Here is a 22,658-nt window from a genome sequence, read left to right on the forward strand (position 1 = left end):
TCTGACTTGCTGACCCTACTGGGAGGGGGTTCCTCTCTTCTTCCCTCCTGCTCTCTGATGTCAGCTTTTAACCCAACACACACCCCACTCCATCCTACAACTAATGAGGGCTTCAGGCCATCAGAGTCACCCAGATCACTTTTCCCTCTATTCTTGCTTCCTTTGGATCTGCCAAAGGAAGGGACCATAGAAACTTCTGTGTGAGTTACTCTCACCACGCTGGAAAGCATGGTACTCTGTGATTTAGACCAGGAGCCCATTTACCTAGAAACTTCAAGCAGCCACTGCTATTCCCCCTCCCAGGTCATATTGGACCAGAGTCCCCCTAAGAATCTTGCTGACTCCTCAGGAAGCCAGGGCATCATCTCCCTCTTCTCTGAGACTCCACCCCCCCTTCTCCCTCACTCCCGCCCCGTTAGTCTGACTTTTCTATCAGGCTCCTCTCATTCCAGCCGCACATCCACTCCTACAAAGGACTCAACTCAAATAGGTAGAAGGGCTTGGCCCTTCTCAGGGACCAGCCTCTAAGCTCCAGATAAACGCCCTCACGTTCTCCATCTTCTCATCTGATCTATCTATTTTGGGAAGGAAGTTGTACTTATATCACCATCTAGTCTCCCCTACTGTATGGTTCGGTGCTTAAATCTAATTTATGTTTTCTGCCATTCAAAACCAAACTTTGAGAATAAAAACAAAGTAAGCAAATAAATCTATAGTCACCTTTGTTTCTCCAAAGCTAGCTTTTAGACTGAAAACCTTCATTTTTAACACTTTCTTTCACTGTAGTTTTACAAATATCTACTTAGAGGCTCCCAAGATAAGAAATGGGACTCTGTTCTTGGCTATATTCTCCGGAGGCAGATGCATTGATGGTGGGGAAACAGTAGTGGGTACAAGAAAGCATGGAGAAATGCAATCTCAATTTCAAAATATTCCACTTTACCATAAACACAATAGCATTTTTTTTTTTTCTGAAACAATATCTAATTTTTCTGGGAGAATACCTTTGACTCCTTAGGCTGGTCAGTTAGGTCTGGTCTGTATGATTCTATATCAACTAGGGTCAACCTGATCGACCTGTATCATCCTTGGTTTCCTCTGAGTCACCTTCTTGGCTCTGGTTCCCACCTAGGGGAGGGTGTGGAGGATGTCCTTAATGCTACACTTAAACAGGCCTGCCTTTTCTATTTGATATGGAAGGGAAGTCCTGAGTACCTCTTGCAGAGCAGAAGCCACCCAACCTGGACCGGACTTGCACCACAGAGACAGCTGGGTCTACTGGTAAAGTCTTCCCGGAGGTAAGTGTAAGGCAGGTCTTCAAAGATGGAACAGACCTATGGATATGGGTGGGCTGAGAGGAAGGAGATGGGAGACAGCATGTGCATGGGGTGGGATATCCTGGGCCAGCAAGCACTGTGGCTTTGTTGGGGCAGAGCTGACATGCTTGGCTGCACAATGCTGAGAGGCTGAGGGACCATACCCAGGGATGACCTTGGCCAAGCACAATCCTTTAGGATTGGGCAGCAGCATCAAGGGTGGGTAGTGTGTTTGGTAACTTAGAAATTTGAAGACTTCCCTGGGACTCCAGTTCCCACATATCAACAGGGGATATGGGTTTGTTCTACTCATAGATTTTAGAGCAGGAAACTGCCTTATTTTATAAGCTTGTGCACCCCGGGGCCCACCCTGAAATCTAGCACCCCATGGATCTGTCCAACTGCTGGTCTCGGCACAGCAGGATAAAGCCTTTGCTAGTCAAATGCTTTGGGCCTGGTTCAGGCCTTCGTCACCTTCATCTTTCACCTAGATTCCTCCAAGCTGGTCAGTTGAACCCAGGCAGTAGCATCCTATCTATATCAACTGGCGTCAACCCTGTTTAAAAACATTCAGTGGCTTCCATTTCCCTGTGAGTAAAGTCCAGATGCCTTCTCTAGTTTGCAATCCCCACGATGCTCTGGTCATCCCCCACCTTCACCTGGCATCACTCTCTTCTTCCAATCTGCTCCAGCCTCTCTGGCTCTCTTTTTATCCCTTGGATGAGTCAAGCTTGTTCCTTATATGCTTTTTCCTAGCAATTCTTCTGCCTAGAACTCTCTGCTAGGTCTAAAGTAGCTATTCCTTCTTATCCTCCAGGCCTCAACTCAAAATGCACTGCCTTTTCTCACCACTTACTTTAAGCCTTGATGTAGTGATGCTCCAATAGCAAAAATCATGTCTAGTGCCCGGATCTTGGTTTCTAAATACCATTCTCCATTAAAGACAACCAACTAAGGCTTCTTAGAGAAATGGCTGATTCTAGGGCTGGGACAGGAAAATGCAAGATGAGCTTGGGGCACCTTATAGTAACAGCAAGTGAATAATATCTAAAATGGAGAGAGGCAGAGACAAACAGAAGGTAAGAAAAATGGTAAGACCATGTCAAAAGGACACAGGAGCCAATCTGAATGAGCTCCCAATGGCCAAAGCTGGGACAACTAGAGCAACAGAGTACATTACAATAATATTGGATTATCAACCCCCCCAAATAAAATATATTTCTGTTAGTCCATACTGCTATAAGCAAATATTGAATGAGTAAACAAACAGGGAAGAAGAGACAAATTCCACATGCAGAATTCCAAATAATTTACATCCACCTTTCTTTCTCAAGGAGGTAGAGCCTCTAAAGCATGGGTTGTGCATGGTGGCTTCCTTCCAAAGAATGTGGTATGGAAAGGGGGAGGGGAGAGTAACTTTAAGTGGAGAAACCGACCAAAGCAGCCTGAGCCATGCGATCAAGGTCAACAGCATCAGTGGTAAATCATGTTGATAGGATGCACCCTTGACATGGTGTGGTGAAAATGGCTCTTTTCTTCTGTGGTCTTCAGCCCTAAAACTCATAATTATGAATGGCATTATGAGAAAAACAGTAGAAAAATCCCAGTGAGGGATATCGTATAAAATACCCAACTGGTACCCCCCCCCCCAAAACTGTCAAGATCATCAAAAACAGGGAAAGTCTGAGCAACAGTTATAGCCAAGAGGAGCCTAAGGATGACTAATGTAATGTGGTGTCCTGGATGGGATCCTGGAACAGAAAAAGGATATCGTGTAACAAGCCAAGGAAATCCGCATAAAGTATGAACTTTAACTAGTGGTATGTCAGCATGCCTTTATTAACGGTAACAAATGTAATATACTAATTTAAGATGTTAATAATAGGGGAAACTGGGTGCTGAGTATATGGGAACTCTCTGTACTATCTTTGCCATTTTTCTGTAAATCCAAAACTGTTCTAAAATGAAAACCTTTTTTTTTTTGCTTAAAAAAAGCTCACTTAACGATATTTTTAAATGTGTGAATTTTATTGGATAAAAATAATACCTTAATTTTCTTAAGTGGAAAAAAAAAAAAAAAACCCTGAGGAACTTGAGAGGTTTCCCCAGCACGGCTAGCAAACGGTGAATCTAGAATAAGAATTCGAGTTGTCTTATTCTGTACTTCATACTACCTACTATGGCCTGAATTGTGTCCCCAGCCTTAAAATTCCTAAATTAAAGCCCTAACCCCCAATGTGACTGTATTTGGAGACAGGGCCTTTAGGGAGTAGTTCAGAGTAAATTGAGGTTAGAAGGGTGGGGCCTTAGAATCCGATAGGATTGGTGGCCTGATAAAGAAAAGAAAGAGATCTCTGTCCCAGGCTTCTCCCTGCCCCATGCACAGACTGAGGAAAAGCCATGTGAGGACAAAGCAGCAGCAAGGAAGGAAGAACACGTTTACCAGAAACTGAACCCTCCTGGACCATGATTTTGTACTTTGCAGCCTTCAGAAGAGTGAGAAAATAAGTTTCTGTTGTTTCAAGCCACGACGTCTGTGGTTTCTTGTTATAGCAGCTGGAACAGACTGACACATTACCTTAAAAATATATAGGACTATAATTTATAGAGTACATGTCCCAAGTACTATTCTGAGAGCTGTATAGACATTCGGCCTTTGTAGCGACTCTTGACAGGTAGCTAAGTGATACTGTTATCCCCATTGTGCAAATAAAAAACCTGAGGTTTAGGAAGGGTAATGGCTGGGATCACACAGCTAACAAGGATGGGAGGTGGGTCTCCTACTCCCAATTATTTGAGGTTAAAGCCCAAACTCTGTCATCCCCTCCCCAGGGCCTTATCTGGGGGGGGGGGGGGGGGGGTCATGCTCCAGCTCCTTGAGGACCAAGTCTCTGCACAATTCATTTGGAATTCTTCTGCATGGGAGAGTTGTTTCTTCCTCTCCATTTATTAATTTATTCAACCATTTATATATGTCTGTATGGACTCATGGATATTTACTTTACACTTTGGGTCATAATCCAATACTACTTTATTTATCTTGTGGTTCGCATAACTCTAGTTTTGGGCACTGGGAACTCCCTTGTGGCTTTGACATATCCCACCACTGTGTTTTTGTTTTTGCTTTTTTGAGCTCTCTCTTCCTTTGTGACACTATAAGATACTCCAGGATCATCTTACATATATTCTGCTCTGGTCCTAACAACCATTTCTCCAAAGAGCCCTTGTTGCTTTTACTGGAGAGTGATATTAAAAAGTAAAAACCTTGGGGCACCTGGGTGGCTCAGTCAGTTAAGCATCCGACTTCAGCTCAGGTCATGATCTCACAATTCATGGGTCGAGCTCCGCGTCAGGCTCTGTGCTGACGGCTCGGAGCCTGGAGCCTGCTTTGGATTCTGTGTCTCCCTCTCTCTTTGCCCCTCCCCTGCTCATGCTCTGTCTCTCTGTGTCTCAAAAATAAATTAAAAAAACATTTAAAAAAATTTAAAAAGTAAAAACCGGGGTATTAGATACGCTCATTGCTGCTGCTGAGTCCTTCTGTATATAAGCATTTGTATCTTTACTAAGCTAACCATGAGTTCATGCTTATGCTTACTTAATTACTTATTAATGAATTATTAATTACTTAATGGATTTACTGTAATCCGTTACCACATGGGTCATGCTAGCCTCCTCCCTTTGCTTACTTGTAGCCTCTCACTCTGACAATGAGAAACTTGAGTCCTACTTACCATCCACCATCCATTCACCTAATTGTTCACTTCCCACAGACATGCTCAGTGCTATCAGCATGGTGAACTCCTTCCCCATAGGAAACAATTTTATCAACTAGGGCACAGTTCTTATTCACAGGTTGTTTGGTTGTGTTACCTTTAGTCCTACAGGCTCATTTCCAAAGTTACTTATGTCCAAACCTCCCTGCCCCCAACCCCAACCCCAGCACTTTAGTGAGATTGTTTCTTACATTTGTAATACAGTTAGACAGCCATGTCACTGTCTGTCCTGGACCTTGACCTCCTGAAAGATTGATTGATTGATTGATTGATTGATTGATTGATTTTGGCATATGGCTATCCAATTGCCCAAGCATCATTTGTTAGAAGACTAACTAACCTTTCTCCACCAAATTGCTTTTGTCCTTTTGTTGAAAATCGATTGGCTAATTGGGGGTTTATTTCTGAAACCCTCCATTCTGTCCCATTTACTTATGTATCTATCTTGAAGCAAATACCATATTATCTTTATTACAGTATCTTTATAATATAAGTCTTGCAATCAAGTAGTATCCGTCCTTCTATACTGTTGTTTATTTTCAAAGTTCTTTTGGCTATTCTGTGTGTTTTGTGCTTCTATATGAATTATGGACTCTGTCAATTTCCACAGGAAAACAAAGACTGATAGAATTCAGTTGAATCTATAGATCCATTTGGGGAGATTTTAAATACTAATAATATCAAGTTTTTTTTTTAACATTTTTGTTTATTTTTGAGAGACAGAGAGAGACACAGCACTAGCGGAGGAAGGGCAGAGAGAGAGGGAGACGCAGAATCCACAGCAGGCTCCAGGATCTGAGCTGTCAGCACAGAGGCCAATGCGGGGCTAGAATCCACAAACCATGAGACCATGACCTGAGCTGAAGTCAGAGGCTTAACTGACTGAGCCACCCAGGCGCCCCTAATAATACTAAGTTTTTAATACATGAACATGGCATATCTCTCCAGTTATTGATATCTTCTTTAATTTTTCTCAAAACAGTTTTGTGATTTTCAAGTATACAGATCATAGATATTCTGTCAGATGTATCCTTATTTCTTATTTTTGATGCAGTGTAGATGCTATTACTTTTAACTTCGATTTCTAAGTTTGTGTTGCTGATATATTGAATTATATTGATTATATATTGTATAATCATATACCAACATATGGTATATTGGGTAATTATATGGTAGGAAATATATTGTATCTTGCAATCCTGCTAACCTCATTAGTTCTAGGGCAATTATGTCATCTGTGAATAAAAACATTTTTACTTCTTCGTTTCCATTCCGGATGATTTCATATCCTTTTTTTGCCTAATTGTACTGGCTGGTATTTCTACTGCAATGTTGGATAGAGGTAGTGAGAGTGAACATCCTTGCTTTTTTCATGATCTTAGAAAGTTTCAGCTTTCATCAAGTGTGATGTTAACTGCTGTATATTCGCAGAGGCCCTTCATCAGGTTGAGAACTTTCCCTTTTATTCTTAGTCTGTGAGCGTTTTTAATCTAAAATGGATCCAAATTTTATAAAATGCTTTTTCTGCATCTATTGAGAAAATCATATGGTTTTTAGTCTGTTATGGTAAATTACATCTATAGATTTGATGTCAAACTAAATTTTGTATTCCAGGGATTAAGTTCTACTTGGTTATGATTTATTATCACTTTTACATATTGCTGCATTTGATTTGCCAAATTTTGGTTAACACTTTTTGCATCTCTATTCATGATGGAAATCAGTCTCTAGTGTTCTTTCCTTACTATCTGTCTGGTTTTGATATCAGAATAACAATGGCCTCATCTAATGAGTGGGGAATGCCTTTACCTTTCTGAAAGAGGTTATACAGAATTGGTATTTTTTCTTTCTGAATTGTTTGTTGTAATTCACCAGTGAACCAGTGAAGTTATCTGGACCAGGAGTTTTCTTTGTGGGAAGATTCTTAGTTAAAGTTCAATTTCTTTAGTAAGCGATGAATCACAGGAATCTACCCCCAAAACCAAGAGCACACTGTATACACTGTATGTTAACTAACTTGACAATAAATTATATAAAAAATTTCATTTTCTTTAATAAATACAGGGCAATTAACATTGTCAATTTCTTCTTGAGTGAGCTTTGATAGACTGAGCCATTAAAGAAATTTGTCCGTTTCCTAAATTCTAGAGTTTACTGGCATAAAGTTGTTCACAATATTACCTTACTACACTTTTAAAATCTGTGGACTGTGTAGTGATCACCTCTGTACTTCCTGGTGTGGGTAATTTGTATCTTCTCTCTCTCTCTCTCTCTCTCTCTCTCTGTCTCTCTCTCTCTCTCTTTCCTGAGTAGCCTGCATAGAGGTTTCACAATTTTAGCGATGTTCTCAAAGAACCTGCTCTTGGTTACATTGATTTTTCTCTATTGTTCTATTTTTTTTCTATTCTATTCTTTTCAACTCTGATATTTATTACTTCCACATTTTCTTCTCAGAGTCTGATTTGCTTTTTATATTATAGTTTCTTAGAATAAAAGCTAAAGTCATTGATTTGATACCTTTCTTCTTTTCTCATATATAAGAGTATAAATTTTCCTCTAAGCACTACTTTGGCTGTATTCCCTATTATTTCAAAATCCTGTGTTTCCATTTTAATTCAATTCAAAATACTTCCTGATTTACCTTTTGATTCCTTTTATGACCTGAGTTGTTCAGAACTGTGGTATATAGTTTCCAAATATTGGGGAATTTTCTAGATATCTTTCTGGTATTGATTTCTAATGTAATTCCGTTTATGGTCACAGAACATACTTTGTATGAATTGAACAATTTTTAATGTATTGAGACATAATATATGGCCTAGACATAGACATTTTATGTTCTGTCTTGGTAAATGTTCTGTGTGTACTTGAAAAAAAATGTGCATTTTGCTGTTGTTGGATGAAGTGTTCTAAAAATGTTAAATGGGTCAAATTTGGTGATAGTGTTGTTCAAGTCTTCTATATGCTGACTGATATTTTGTCTACTTGTTTTATCAATTATTGAGAAAGAAAAATTGAAATCACCAACTATAATTGTGAATTTATCTATTTCTCCTTGCAGTTTTTACTTCATTTTGAAGATAATAGATGCATAAATATTTCAGATTTTTATATCCTTATAAAATTAACCCTCTGATCATTATGAAATGACCATTTTTACCCCTCATAATGTTTGTGTGTGTGTGTGTGTGTGTGTGGTGAAATTTACTTGGAGATTAATGTGGTTACTTCATGGTATTTTTGGATTAGCAGAACACATTCGTAATAACTGTGTCAATGAGTGTGTCTACTAATTCTATCAATTATGTCATTTCTGAGTCATTTTTGATTGATTTTGTTTTCTCATTATGAGTTTTTTTTAAGTCTGTTTACTTATTTTGAAAAAGAGAGAGCAGAAGCAGGGTAGGGGCAGAGAGGGAGAATCCCAAGCAGGCTCCGTGCCGTCAGTGCTGAGCCTGACATAGGGCTCGAACTCACGAACTGTGAGATCATGACCTGAGCCGAAACCAAGAGTCAGTCGCTTAACCGACTGAGCCACCCAAGCACCCCTTCCTTAATGTGACTTTTATTTTCCTGGTTCTTTGTGTGCCTGACAATTATTTTACTGGATTCAAAGATATTGTGAATTTTACCTTGTTGGATGCTGAGTATTTTTGTAGTTCCGAAGGTATTCTTGAGCTTTGTTTTAGGATGTGGTTAGATCACTTGGAAACCATTTAATCCTTTTGGTTCTTGACTTTAAGCTCAGTTACGTGGTACCCAAGCAGCATTTAGCCTGCAATTAATATCTCCCACTACCGAGTACTTTACTTAGTACTCTAGCTGATGTCTATGACTTTAGATTTTCACTAAGTGTTGGGAACAGGCACCATTTCCAGTCTGTGTGAGTTACAGGCACTGCTCCTTCTAACCTCTTGGTAATTCTTTTCTTGGCCTCAGATAGTTTTCAACTGAACACTCCAGGCAAACGTCTGCAGGTTTCTGAAGTTCTCCCTGTGCACAACTCACCTCTTCAATACACTGCATTGAGGTTTCTAGATGCCTTTGTTTTTCTGGACCTCCAGTTCAGCCTCCTCAACTCAGGAACATGGCGAGGCTCTTCCAGGGTTCTGCCTTCCTGCGTCATTGCCTAGAAACTTCCTCCAGGCAGTAAACCAGGCCAGTAATAGGGATGTATTTGTTTCCTGTCACTTAGGGACCTCTTTTCTTCATTGCATAATGTCTAATGCCTTCAGAGCCATTGTTTCATATATTTTATCCTGTTTTGTTCGTTTTTTGTTTCAAGTGGGAGGTTAAATGCAGCTCTGTTACTCCATCTTGGCCAGAAGCGGAAGTCCTGTCAATTCATTTTTCCAATATTTAAGCAAAGGACGAAAATTTTTTCTTTTATATTTTTCCACATAGTTACCATCTACAGTGGCCTTTATTCTTGCCTAGAGATCTGAATTTCCATATGGTCTCATTTTTCTTCAGCTTAAAGAATTTTTTCAGCATTTCTTGTAGCTGGGTCTCCTGATGACATATTATGTTGCCTTTTATTTATCTAAAATTATTTTATCTTTGTTTTTGCCGAGTATTTTCACTTGATCTAGAATTTTATGTTTGCAGGGTTTTGTTTTTTGTTTTTTGTTTTCCTTTTAGCACTTTAATGGTGTCTTCCGGCCTCATTTGTTTCTGATGAGACATCAGCTACTTCTGGCTGCTTTTAAGGCTTTTCTATTTGTGTTTTTCAGGTATTTAACTTTGATGTGCCAGTATACGATTTCTTTGTATTTATTTTGCTTGAGAGGTGATGAAAGTTCTGGATCTGTGGGTTTCTTTTCTGATCAGATTTGGAAAACATTTGACCAATATTTCTTCAAATATTTGTTCTGCCCTATTCCCTCCCTCCTCTCCTTCTGAGATAGCAGGTTGCTCATTTGCCTACCCACTTGATGCCCATGTCACAAACCAATGAGTCTCTGTTCATTGTTTTTCAACCTGTTCACCCTCTCTGCTTCAGTTTGGATGATTTCTATTGAACTACTTTCTAGTTCACTGATTCCATCTTCTTCTTTATCCAATCTACTATGATATTTTCTAATAAATACTTTTTAGACAGTATTTTTAAATTCTAGAATTTCCTTTTGGTTCTTTTTTTTTTTTTTTTTTACAGTATTCATAGTTCTCAAATGCCCCGTCTCTTCACACATTAATACACCTTTTCTTAAAGATTGCTTATCGTATCTCTCATAGGTATTTTAATGTTCTCCTTGGCTGATTTCAGTATCAGCCTCCTTTGTCGCTTTGTTTTTATCAACTGATGATTTTTCTCTTCACTGGGTTACATTTGTCTGTTTCTTCACATGACCAACAATTTTCTTCAAAATTTAATTATGCATGGAGAACTCTGCATTCGGTTATCTTTCTCTGAAGAGTATTGGATTTTGTTCCAATGAGCAGGTAAATTAACACTGGATTCCCTTGGGCTTCGTAGAGCTTAGTTTTAGCCTTTGAAGAGACTCTGTTTGGCTTTTTCCTTAGTCCTGGGATGAGTGCCTTAATCCTGGGATGTGGAATTTCATCCTAGGATGTGGTCCTTCTGTGGTTTCGGTGGAAGGTGTGAGGTACTTACTGAGGCCCTCTCTTTTGGTAGCACTCAAACTTTAAATTCTGCATCCATGGTAGGCAGTTTCCAAATCCTCTGCTCAGTCCTTTTTTGCACCCCCCCCCCCCCGAAATGTCCAGCTATTGTTTTCCCCACATTCAGGATCTAGGTATCAGCCAAGGATTAGAATGGCATGTATATGCAGTTGGAGGTCTCCTTTCTTTCTGGGATCCCCACCCCCTTCAATTTCCAATAGCAATTTCTGGCAGGCCCATTGTTCATCCTCTGACTCTTCAAGCCAATATGATGGCAACTTTCTACAACAGCTCTCTTGGAAGTGCTCCAGCACACCACATAGACTGGGACTGCCTTCACATGAAAAGCTGGATAAATGGGTATTACCCAGTGTGGTTCTCTTCTTTGAAAAGTCAAATTCCCTCTAGTTTCTGCCTGACTTTTGTCATTTTCCAGTACCTTTAAACAGTTAACTTTCTTTCTATTTTGTCCAGGGTTTATAATTCATATCAGTTAGATAATTAGTACAATACAAGCTACCCTACCATTACCCTAACTTGGAAGTCTCCTGGTTCCTCATTTTTTAAATGAGGATAATATCTACTTTGCAGGTTGTTTTCCTCTGTGTGTGAATTAAACAAGAGTGTGCATGTAAAACGCCTGGCATAGATAGATATTCAGGAAATGTTAGTTTCCTTCTCTTTATGTTGAACTGGCATCTGCTTCCTTTTATCTTTCCTTCATTAGTCCTTGCCTCGCTCTCTGGATCCAACCTATATAGGGTAATTTCTTTCCCATGTGGCAGCCTATCAGGGCTTTGATGACAGAGATCATATCCTGTGCCTGCAAGGGTCCTTCATCTTTAGGCTAAAATTCCCACTTCCTCTTGCCACATCCCAGGCCATGGGTTTTCTCTGGGGAACTTGGAACGCCGTTAGCCATGCTATTTCTTCATCAAGGAATCTCCTAGATTTAAGCTCTGCTTTTGCCATTTGTAGACTCTGTAATTCAAGCAAGTCAACTTAGCTTCTCAGTGTCAATGTCTCCAACTGGAAAACGGGGTAATAATCCCTAGACCATTTGTGCCTTTCAGACCGAGACCCCTCAAACTTTAGCCACTGCTGGGGGGAGAGTCTGAGGGAGAGGCATCCCCAGTTCAGGTTCCCTCCGGCACCACTGGAGGGACTGGGGCTCCCGTCCTCTGATTGTATGGGTGATGGGGAAGCACAGGGGAAAGGGATGTGACAGCCCCGATTCCATTTTTAGTGGCTACTTTTATTTTGAGTCACCAAAGGCTCTTCATGTTGCAAGTCCCACTTTTCTACCAAAGACCACACAGCCTAGTCTCATCTGAGAAATGCATATTCCTCCTGTTGCAACTTCCACCCTATTCTTTACAAAATTAACACTGGTCTTATAGAAGCAGTTCCCTCCCTCCTGAGTGTCTCTGCCTGAAACAATAGGATCAGTTAATACATCCCCAAAAGTGTCTCTTCGATCCCCAAATTCCTTTGGAAGAAGAAGAATGGTAATGATTTGGTTTTTTCTCCAAATGACCGAAAGCAATAACAAAGGCATAACAGTTCCTTTATAAACTGTGAAGTCCTTACACAAGTGAGTAGGATGATCATAATGCTTTTTATACAGAGGAGGATACTTTTGAGATTAAAAAAGGTACTATTAATAATTATGCCACTACCAACTCAGGAAAACTGGAAGGTGTATGGCATTGTGCTATTATATATGCTATAGGGTCTGACTTCCTTTAAAGCCTCTGTGCCTATTCCTCTGCAGAGACTTCCTTTCTTAGGAATTGTATTGTTTGGGGACTGCACTCAACTGATGGAAGAGGCAGGGAGCTTAGGCAGGGAGCTTAGGCAGGACCACCTGTGCAGAGCCACCAGGGAAAAAGACTACGTGGTCACTTTTGTCTGAAGCACATTCTCCGCGCTAGAGGCAAAGACTTGAGCTCAAATCACCTTCTTGCGAGTCAAGGACTCACTGCCCCTCATTGAGTTGTGTCCTGCCTGGCTAATATGTGTTTACTCACACAGCTCCTTCGAAAGGTCACTGCCTTCCCCCAGAGGTGCTCGTTTGCATGTAATGGAGCTTCAAAGTGACCCTTCTCTCCTCCAGCCCAGTTCAGCACCAGGCCTAACCCAGGCCTAAGTCTCAAACAGAATATTCAAGAAATACACAAGTTACACTCATCTTGCTATTTTCTAAGCAAACCATGCTTTTTCACTCCTTGTACCCTTCCACACCGTTATTATTGTGTCTAGAATGCCTTTCTTGTTTCTAATCTTTTCTACCTAGTAAGATTTTACTTATTTTTCAAGTCCCAACTCAAATATTATACGCTCTATGAAGCTTTCTGGATACCTCTCCCCTCGACTAATCCGTGTCAGAATTCATTAGGATTCACTTCTGCTGATGTAATAGATATATATTTAAAATCATGACAATGCTTTAAGCAAGATAGGACTTTATTTCACTTTCATATAGAAGTCAGAAGGTTAGTAGTTCAAGGCTGGTATGGTGGCTCCTTGGTGTCATCAGGGATTCAAGTTCCTATCTTTCTGCTTTGCAAACCTCAGAGGATGGCTTTCCTCTCAAGGCCACCTCATGGTTCAGCACATATGTCCACATGTCACATGATAGCCAGAGGAAGAAATCGCAGAAAGACAAAAAAAGGATTTTCCTAGCTACTCAAGTCCTTTTTGTGTTAATGTTGTGAATTTCCTCCTGTTAAACTAACCTTGAATTCCTGGAATCAACCCAATTTGGTCAAATGTATTATCATTTAGACACATTGCTGAATGCCACTGGCTGATGCTTTAAGGATTTTGCATCTGTGGTAGCAGCTGGATGACTCAGTCCATTGGGCATCCAACTTTGGTTTTGGCTCAGGTCATGATCTCACATTTCGTGAGTTCAAACCCCACACTGGGCTCTATGTTGGCAGTGTGGAGTCTGCTTGGGATTCTCTCTCTCTCACTCTCTCTCTGCCCCTCCTCCTTCTCTTTCCCTCTCACCGCCCCTCCCCCACTCTCTCTCTCTCTCATTCTCTCTCTCAAAAATAAATAAACATTTTTAAAAAGATTTTTGCACCTGTGGTTCATGAGTGAGAGTGATCTGTAATTTACTTTCTCACGCTGTCTGTGTCCAATGTGGCTTTCATGATGATGGTAACTTCATAGAGCAGACAGAAACTGCTTCCACTTTTGGTGCTTTGGAATGTTTATGTAAGATTGAAAAATTTCTTCATTTGAATGTTTGATAGAACTCACTGGTAAAACCTCCCAGATCTGTGGTTTTCTTTATGGGAAGACTTTTAACTGCTCAACGTTATTTAATAATTATGGGACTATTTGGGCTTTCAGCTTCTTGATAAGCTATGGTTTCAAAGAATATACTCATTTCATCTAAATTTTCTTTCATATAGTCTATCTTTTAATCTAGTTCTTCCATTGACTAGTCCTGCTGCAGTCCAGACAGTATCTTCAGTTCTGTCTTCTGGTTCACTGATTCTTACGATATATATATTAGCTTACCTTTGGTTCTTCAAATCTTGATCTTTTCAGATAGTTTCAAGCATTTAGCAGCTTTATTGAGGTACAGCTGACATACAATAAATGCGACATGTTTATAATATATAATTTCATAAGTTTTGCCCCATGTATACACCTGTGAAATTATCACCACAATCCAGAAAATGAACATATCTGCCACCCCTCAAAGTTTCCCTGTTCCTCTCTATAACCCATTTTTCTGTCTCTCCTTGCCCAAGCAACCACTGGTCTGCTTTCTGGCACTATAATTTAGTTTTCACTTATCGACTTTTATATAAATGAAATGATATCATATATACTCATTTTTTTTGCCTGTATTCTTTCATTCAATAAACTTATTTTAAGATCTTACATTTATATTCTTGCATGTATCAATATTTTACTCTGTGGGGGCTCCTAGGTGGCTCAGTCAGTTAAGCATCTGACTTCAGCTCAGGTCATGATCTTACGGTTTGTAGGTTCAAGCCCCGCATTGGGCTCTGTGCTGACAGCTCAGAGCCTGGAGCCTGCTTCGGATTCTGTGTCTCTCTCTCTCTTTCTGCCCCTCCCCCTTTCATTCTCTCTCCCTCTCTCTCTCTCTCCCAAAAATAAATACACATTAAAAAAATTAAAAGAAAATATTTTACTCTTTGTTGTTAACTGTATTCTGCTCCATGACTATACAATAATTTGTCAGTGCATTCACCTACGTAATTTTTGTACTATGTACTATGTCTATGTACTATGTCTACGTAATTTTTGGCTATTACAAATAAAGGTGCTGTGAACATTTATACATGATTCTTTGCATGGACAAAAGCTTTCATTTCTACTTAGTGTCTACAAATGGAATGGCCAGATTATATGGTAGGTGAATGTTTAACCTTTTAAGAAATTGCCAACTGTCTTCAAACGGGTTCAACCATTTTACACTCCCTGCAGCAGTATATGAGGTTCACTTGTGCCACCACTTTGCCAATACTTGGTATGGTTGTTCTTTTATTTTTTTTAAATTTATTCATTTTTTAAGGAGGCCTCATGCCCAGTGCAGAGCCCAATGTGGGGCTTGAACTCACGACCCTGAGATCAAGACCTGAGATGAGATCAAGAGCCGGATGCTTAACTGACTGAGCCACCCAAAGGCCCCTGGTTATTCTTTGTAGACAGTCCAATAGATCTATAGCATATCTTATTGTAAGTTAAATTTGCATGTTCCTAGTAATGAATGAAGGTGTGTCTCCCCCACCCTACCTGTCTCTCTCTGATCAGTCTGGCTAGAGATTTAGCCATTTTAAGATCTCCAAGAACCACCTCTTGGTTTCATTGTTATTCTCCATGGCTCTTTGCTTTCTGTTTCATTGAGTTCCACCCTGATTTTTATTATTTCTTTTCTTCTGCTTCCTTTGGGTTTCATTTACTCTGTTTTATCTAGTTTCTTAAGGTGGAAGCTGAGGCCATTGCTTTGAGACCATTCCTCTTTTTAATATAGGAGTTTAATGTTACACATTTCCCTCAAGCTTTAGCTGCATCCCATAATTGGGATATGGTATTTTTTTCACTTACATTCAGTTCACAATACTTTCTAACTTCCTTTTTTGTGTGTTGGTTTTTTTTTTTTTTTTCTGTGAGATATAGGTTATTGAAATTGTGTTAACTTCTAAATATTTAGAGATTTTCCATATATCTTTCTGTTGCTGGCTGTGGTCTGAAACTATATTTTGAAGACATGACTCCTTTGAAAGTATTGAGACTTTGTGGCCCAGAATATGGTCTCTTGTGGTGAATGTTCCATGTAGTACATTCTTCTGTTATTGGGTGGAATGTCCTATAAGTATCAGTAAATTGGTTGATGGTGCTGTTCAAGCTTTCTATATAATTTTTTTAAGTTTATTTATTTATTTTGAGAGACAAAGAGAGAGAGAGAGAGCACACCTGGGGGAGGGGCAGAGAGAGAGGGGGAGAGAGAATCCCAAGCCTCCTATATTCTTGTTGATTTTCTGCCTATTGTTCTAACAACTTTTGAGAGAGGAATATTGAAATCTTTGACTATCATTGTGGCTTTGTCTCTTTCTCCTTTAAATTCTACCAGTTTTCACTTTGTATGTTTTGTTGCTCTGTTATCATATGTGTAAACATTTAGGAGGGTTATGTCTTCTTGGTAAATTGCCCCTTTCATGATTATGAAATAATACTCGTTATTTCTGGTAATATTTCTTACTCTGAAATGTACTTTGATGTTAACATAGGCGCTCCAACTTCCTTTTGATTTCTGTTAGTATGGTGTATCTTTTTCTGTCCTTTTACTTTTAACCCACTTGTGTCTTTATAAATAAAATGGATTTTTTATAGGCAGAGTATATGTTGTCTTATAATCTAATCTGGCAACCGATGCCTTTTAATTGGATTATATAGACCATGTATGAGTTTGTTGTTTTTATTTACATGATTGGGTTTAAATCTACCATCTATTTGCTTTCTATTTGTCTCAGCTGTTCCTTGTTCCCTGCTTTCTTCTGAATTAATTGGGTATGTTTTTATGATTCTCTTGATCTCTTGTTGGCTTATCAGCTGTAGCTCTTTTTATGCTATATTAGTAGTTGCTTTGGAGTTTGTGGTATACGTGTTCAACTTATGGCATTCAACCTTCAACAGGGATACTGCTGTACATATAGTATAAGAACCTTACCACACACTTCTACAATCTCCCCTCCCAGCTTTGGCACTACTCAAAGATCCAGCTTCTACACCACACCTCACAATGCATTATTTTTTCCCTTTAAATAGTTACCTTTTAAACATATTTCAATCATAGTAGTGATTGCTACCTATTACTGAAGGTTTCTTTCAGGTCTTTTGTTATTCTATAGCTCTTTCTCTATGCTGCTCTGAGTTGTCCTTTACTGCTTTGCCCCAAGCCTGGATACAAAACCCTCCATTCATTCCCCCAAAGAACAGTCTGCCCAGTAAAGGGGTGGGTGGGAGTGGAGGGCAAGGTTAATAGAAGAAAATCAGAACTGGATATCAGCTAGAGCTGTTCCTATGATCCTTCAATTGTGTGCGCTCTCCACTGAGGTCATCCACTGGCCACCTTTGCTTCTCTCTCCAGAAGTACTGCCATGTTGCTGGGCCAGAGGGAAGACCCTGTTGATCATGTCCCTCTCCATGGATGGCAGGCCCTGGAAAGACTGTAAGATCCTCCTTTCCCCTATTCTGAGGTCCACCTCACTTCCTTCCCAGGAGACCGATAGTGAGAACATTCATCTCTTACAGAACAAATACCCCACCTCCATCCCCAGGTCAAGGTCGGGGCCCCATGTCCAGAGAAGAGGTGGGAGAGCAGATGCTGACCACCTAGAACAAGAACAGAGATACTTTGTGGAGTGGCTAGCCAACAGCATCAAGGTGGCTGTGTGGGGCACTCTTCAGGGCTCCCAGGGGATCCGGTGAGAAGTCCCTTCTCAGAGCCTCAAGCTGGCTTCCATGCTTATGGGCAACAGCACCACTATTCATGACTTTTAAAACTCATATGGGAGGGGCGCCTGGGTGGCTCAGTCGGTTGAACATCCGACTTCAGCTCAGGTCATGATCTCACGGTTTGTGAGTTCGAGCTCCGCATCGGGCTCTGTGCTGACAGCTAGGAGCCTGGAAACTGCTTCAGATTCTGTGTCTCCTTCTCTCTCTCTGCCCCTCCCCCACTTGTGCTCTGTCTCTCTCTGTCTCTCAAAAATAAATAAATGTAAAAGAAATAAAACACTCATATGGGAGCAGTTTTCCATAATGGTCACCAGACCTTCCCTCACTGGTGCATAGGAGAAGAGATGGATGGGGTGGAATTCACCAAAGTAGAAAGTGACGGGACGGTCTGGTGTTGGAATGCCAGCAGAGGCAAGAAGCATCAGTTAATGATGGAGAAGAAATTTTTGAAGATGGTGAGAAAAAGATCAGTGAATAAAGGAGGCTCATTGACTCAACTTCTAAAAACACATGGAATTCCTTTAATCCTTTATAACTGAAAACTTGTGCATCTTCAGACTGAATGGTCACTGGGTCAAATGACTCGCATCGTTGTAAATAAGTTTATATAGGTCCCTCAACGATAGGACAAAATTGTAACAGCAGCCATCTGAAATACAGAAAGTACACTAAAATAGCAAGGGATTGGCAATCCCACCAAACAGATCAGATGATGAGGACTTTCTATTACAGGATATGAAACAACTGGTGGGCCATAAATGGCTACATAAATAAGCCTTATTTTTCATTAAATGTTCAGCCATGTTTGAAATTTAGCATGGGGTGTAGTTGGAATAATTAGTACTTTTTCATCCTTTTTGAGAAAACCCTGAAGCTGTACAGTAATACTGTGTCTTGAATATGCAATATTAAACTTTGAAATATTATTTTCATAATAAAATACCAAAAATTGTAAAAAGAAATGTGCTGGGGGAAAAAAAAAAACCCTGGCAGTATCTAATACGGTTGAAAGTGAGCAAACCCTATCACCATACAATTTCCTCATAAGCCTGTGCCTTAGAGCAGGAGTCCATAAACTTTTTTCTGAAAAGGGCCAGATAGTAAATAACATCAGCTCTGCAGACCCTGTCTGTGGTCTCTGCTGTGACTACCAGATTCTGCATTCAGAGCATGAAAACCATAGACACTTTTGTTTTGTGAACAAGTGGGTATGGCTGTAGCCCAATAAAACTTTATAAAAACAGGTGATGGGCCAGCACTAGCCCAAGCATCATAGTTTGACATGCCTGCTAGAGAAACTCATGCATATGTGCACCAAAATGTAGGCACAAGAATGTTATTGCCTATCGTTTGTAATAGCCCCAAACTGGAAACAATCCAAACCCAAATGTCCATTGACAGGAAACTCAAAAACTAAACTGTGGTATATGTATCAGCAAACACTGAACAGCAAATCAAATGATCTCTGTAGACACAGAAGAACATTCTTTTAAGATTCATGAATAAGTCTTAAGAACAAAATGTTAAGCAAAAGTAGCCAGGGGTGCCTGGGTGGCTCAGGGGGTTAAGTGACCGACTTCAGCTCAGGTCATGATCTCGTGGTTTGTGGGTTCGAATTCCAAGTTGGGCTCTGTGCTGACGGCTCAGAGCCTGGAGCCTGCTTCAGATTCTGTGTCTCCCCCTCTCTCTCTGCCCCTCCCCTGCTCACACTCTGGCTCTTTTTCTCTCTCTGTCTGTCTCTCAAAAATAAATAAACACTAAAAAAAAAATTTTTTTTTAAGTAGCCAGACACAAAGGAGTATATCTTGTATGATGTTTGAATTGGTAAAACTAAACTGAACTATAACTATACTATAAAACTAAACTATATTGTCTCTAGGAATACGGTCAAATAAAGCAAACAAGCAATTACAGTAAAAGTCCGAAGCAAGAAGCGAGAGCCACCAGGAATGGGTTCGCAGCGGGCTTTGGGTGCTTGAAACATCCTATCCCTTGACTTAGGTGATATTTACCTAGATAATTAACTCTTTAATATTTTATACAAATTGAACATTTTGTACAAACTTAAACCCATGTTTTGTATGTGTGACAGTTTTGTAAGAAAATGTGAGATTTTCAGTACTTTCCATCTATAAAATGCTACAGACATGGCAGATGTTAATAATATGATGTCTAGGTCTCTTTGGAATGAGAGGTGCCATTCACAGGTTTTATTTCCTGTGTAAGAGCAGGTGCCTGTCTTGCCTTAGTGCTTGGAGCTGAGGTCAACCAGCAATATGAACCAATCCGGAGCTCTATAGCCATACACTTTCACATGCATGTAACATAATTTCTTAGTGGTTCATAGGCCTTTCATTTTGTAATCTGTAAAATACGAATGCGCAAGGCCTCGAGAGAACACCTGCATTGTTCCTGTACAAGTGAAATCAGACATCGGCTACATGGTATTCTGGCGTATTTGGGGTCTGCATCTGTCTTCCCTCTTTTACTCTGAAAAATATTATGAAATTGAGAAGTGCTATCTTGGATAGTGTCTCCCGGGAGCAGAGCACGTGATGAACAGACTTCCACCGTAGAAGAGATGGGTGAGGAGGTTAAGTAAATTTTCTTTGTGTAGTTCCCATTAAACTTCAATCAGAGTTACAGAAAGAAATTTCCTCCAGGCGGCTGCGAATACAGGTATTGGTTTGACTTTAATAAAAGTCATAACTGATCTCTCTGAGGTCTCTCGTGGAATGAGCTCAGCAGAATTCAGGCAGGTCCTTGAGAGGGAAAGCGCCCACTTAAACATCGCATTATCCTAATAATCCCATTCCAGAGCTGCCGTCCCATTATTTTAAAGGTCTTCATTTGCAAATTGTGGTATTTGAAAGTTTTCTTTTTACATTATTGCAGAAAGCAGGATGGATCTTCCGGAGGGCCCCGCACCTATTTACACATTCCTTCTGCTTCCAGGCCAGCGGAAGACTGCATTGTGGGTAATCCTGGCTGCCCCGAACCTTCACCTCCTTGCCTTGATTAAACCACCTGCTTAAAGCCCTGGCTACATCGGAGGTAAGGATGATTTTAATGAGATTTGTTAAGAAAGAAAAAAAAAAAGAAAGAAAGAAAAGATTCTCTCATTGCTAAGAATAGCCCTGGTCAGGATGGAGATCAGGAATAACATTGTTGCAGGACCTAAGTCTCATTGAGTTCGGTTATTTTTCAACAAATCTTTTCAGGGCACCTGTCGTGTGCTGGCACTATTCTAGGCACCAGAATAAAGCAGGTGTCAAGATGGACAAGGGACTCACAATCCAGTAAGGGAGGCGCACAGTGAACAAGTGCAAAATTAGTAAGATGACTTCAGATAATAAGAAAATATTAAAAAATAAACCTGGATGATATGCTATGTGACAATTCAGGATGCGAGCGTCAATGGAGATGGGGTGGGGGTGGGGGCCTTCAGAAGGTATGATGTGAATTGATACCTGAACTATAAGAAGGAGCCACCCATATAAACATTTAAGGGAAAGGGGGTCCTGGGGAGAAGGTGTATAGCAAATGTCAAATACTTAAGGGAAGACAGGAAGAAATTCAGAGCTATCGGAATGTCCTGAACGGGGAAAGAGGGATAAGAGATGCGTCTGGAAAGGTCCTGCAGAGCCTTGAGGGCCATAATAAGATTTTAGATTTTATTGGGCATCCAAAATCTCTTTGCTCTTTTAAAAAAAAGTTTTTTTAAGTAAAAGTATTTCTTAAGATAATGTCTGGCTTTCTGGGGTGCAGAGGTACTTGGGTGGGTATGAGGGAGAAATGAAAAGTGTTTCTGAACTCTGGCTTACTCACTTAACTCGCACAACCTTGAGTAAGTTTCCCCAGCCTCTCCAAGTCCCCGTCTGTGAAATGGAGGCAGCCACACCCACTTTGGACTCCCGTGAATAGGAGATATTTGTGAAAATGCCCCACCCAGTGTCCATACTCAGTAGGCACTGGATAATTTTCAGTAGACTCTTCATCTGAATAACCCCTGGGGCCCGCTGAGCCTCTGGGGAAGGCTTCTTTTCAGTAAAAGCTCTTTGTTTAAAATGAGGTCAAGCCAGCGATCATGCATCAGGAAAAACCTGAAGATACGAACAGATCCTGGGCCGGCAGCCTTAGTGTTGTGGGGTGGGCACCCAGTTCTGGTGCCAGCTCTGCCATTCACTAACTGAATGATTTCAGGAGACTAGGCCTCGGTTTCCAAATCTGGAAAACGGGAACACTCATCATCCTAATCTGGCCTAGGGCTTCCAGTGCCATACTCGGTGGGAACCAGGAGGGCTCTGCCCAGGTGAAGCTAACGTCCTGGGCTCCTTTGCTTCTCTCTCTGTCCCTGCAGGCGCTGAGACCTCTGAAGAAGTCTGAATCAGGGCATGAGTTGGAGGAGCGAGCGGCCATCCCCTCCACGACTTCCCTCCATCTTGTTTCCTACTGGAATTAAAGGAGTTAATTTACGAATTTTCTCAGGATGTTCTGTAACGTACACTCTTTATCAGATTTAGGACAACTTTAGTCTAAATCTTTGGGCAAACGACCCCTCCCTTTGAGAGAGCAAGGGTACCTATCCTAATGCAGAAGCTTCCTGTCTACCCTCTCCTTTCTCCAGTCACGAGACCTGGTTGTCTCCCTGGGCCACCCAAGAGTCTCACTGGGGGGTCACGTAACAATCCTGGTCAGCACAGCTTCAAAGCAAGCCCAACAGTGTTGCAGGGATTCCAGCCTCTCTGACTAGAAGGGGTCCTTCTAGGTTCAGGATTGCATCAGGAGCTTTGGCCTCCCTTCCCTTCCACCAGTTGCCTAAGCAAAGGGACACAGATCGGAAAGGCATGGCTGAGAGCAGGCCGGGGTGAGGGGCCGCTGGGAGTGGGCAAGGCCGAGCTCAGCCTGGGGCAGAAGGTTGGAAAGGACATCCTAATGACCA

General features: G+C 40.7%; 1 long non-coding RNA gene across 1 annotated transcript; it reads left to right on the plus strand.

Moving 5' to 3' along the window:
* Positions 1–1,181: 1,181 nt before the first annotated feature.
* LOC132671271 (uncharacterized) lies at positions 1,182–22,195 on the plus strand. The gene is made up of 3 exons (XR_009607025.3): positions 1,182–1,298; positions 20,672–20,770; positions 22,077–22,195. It is a non-coding gene; the product is annotated as an uncharacterized LOC132671271 (long non-coding RNA).
* The last annotated feature ends 463 nt before the right edge of the window (positions 22,196–22,658 follow it).

The sequence above is a fragment of the Panthera onca genome, chromosome C1 (assembly GCF_046562875.1).
Source record: "Panthera onca isolate mPanOnc1 chromosome C1, mPanOnc1 haplotype 2, whole genome shotgun sequence".
In the NCBI taxonomy this organism is placed as follows: domain Eukaryota; kingdom Metazoa; phylum Chordata; class Mammalia; order Carnivora; family Felidae; genus Panthera; species Panthera onca.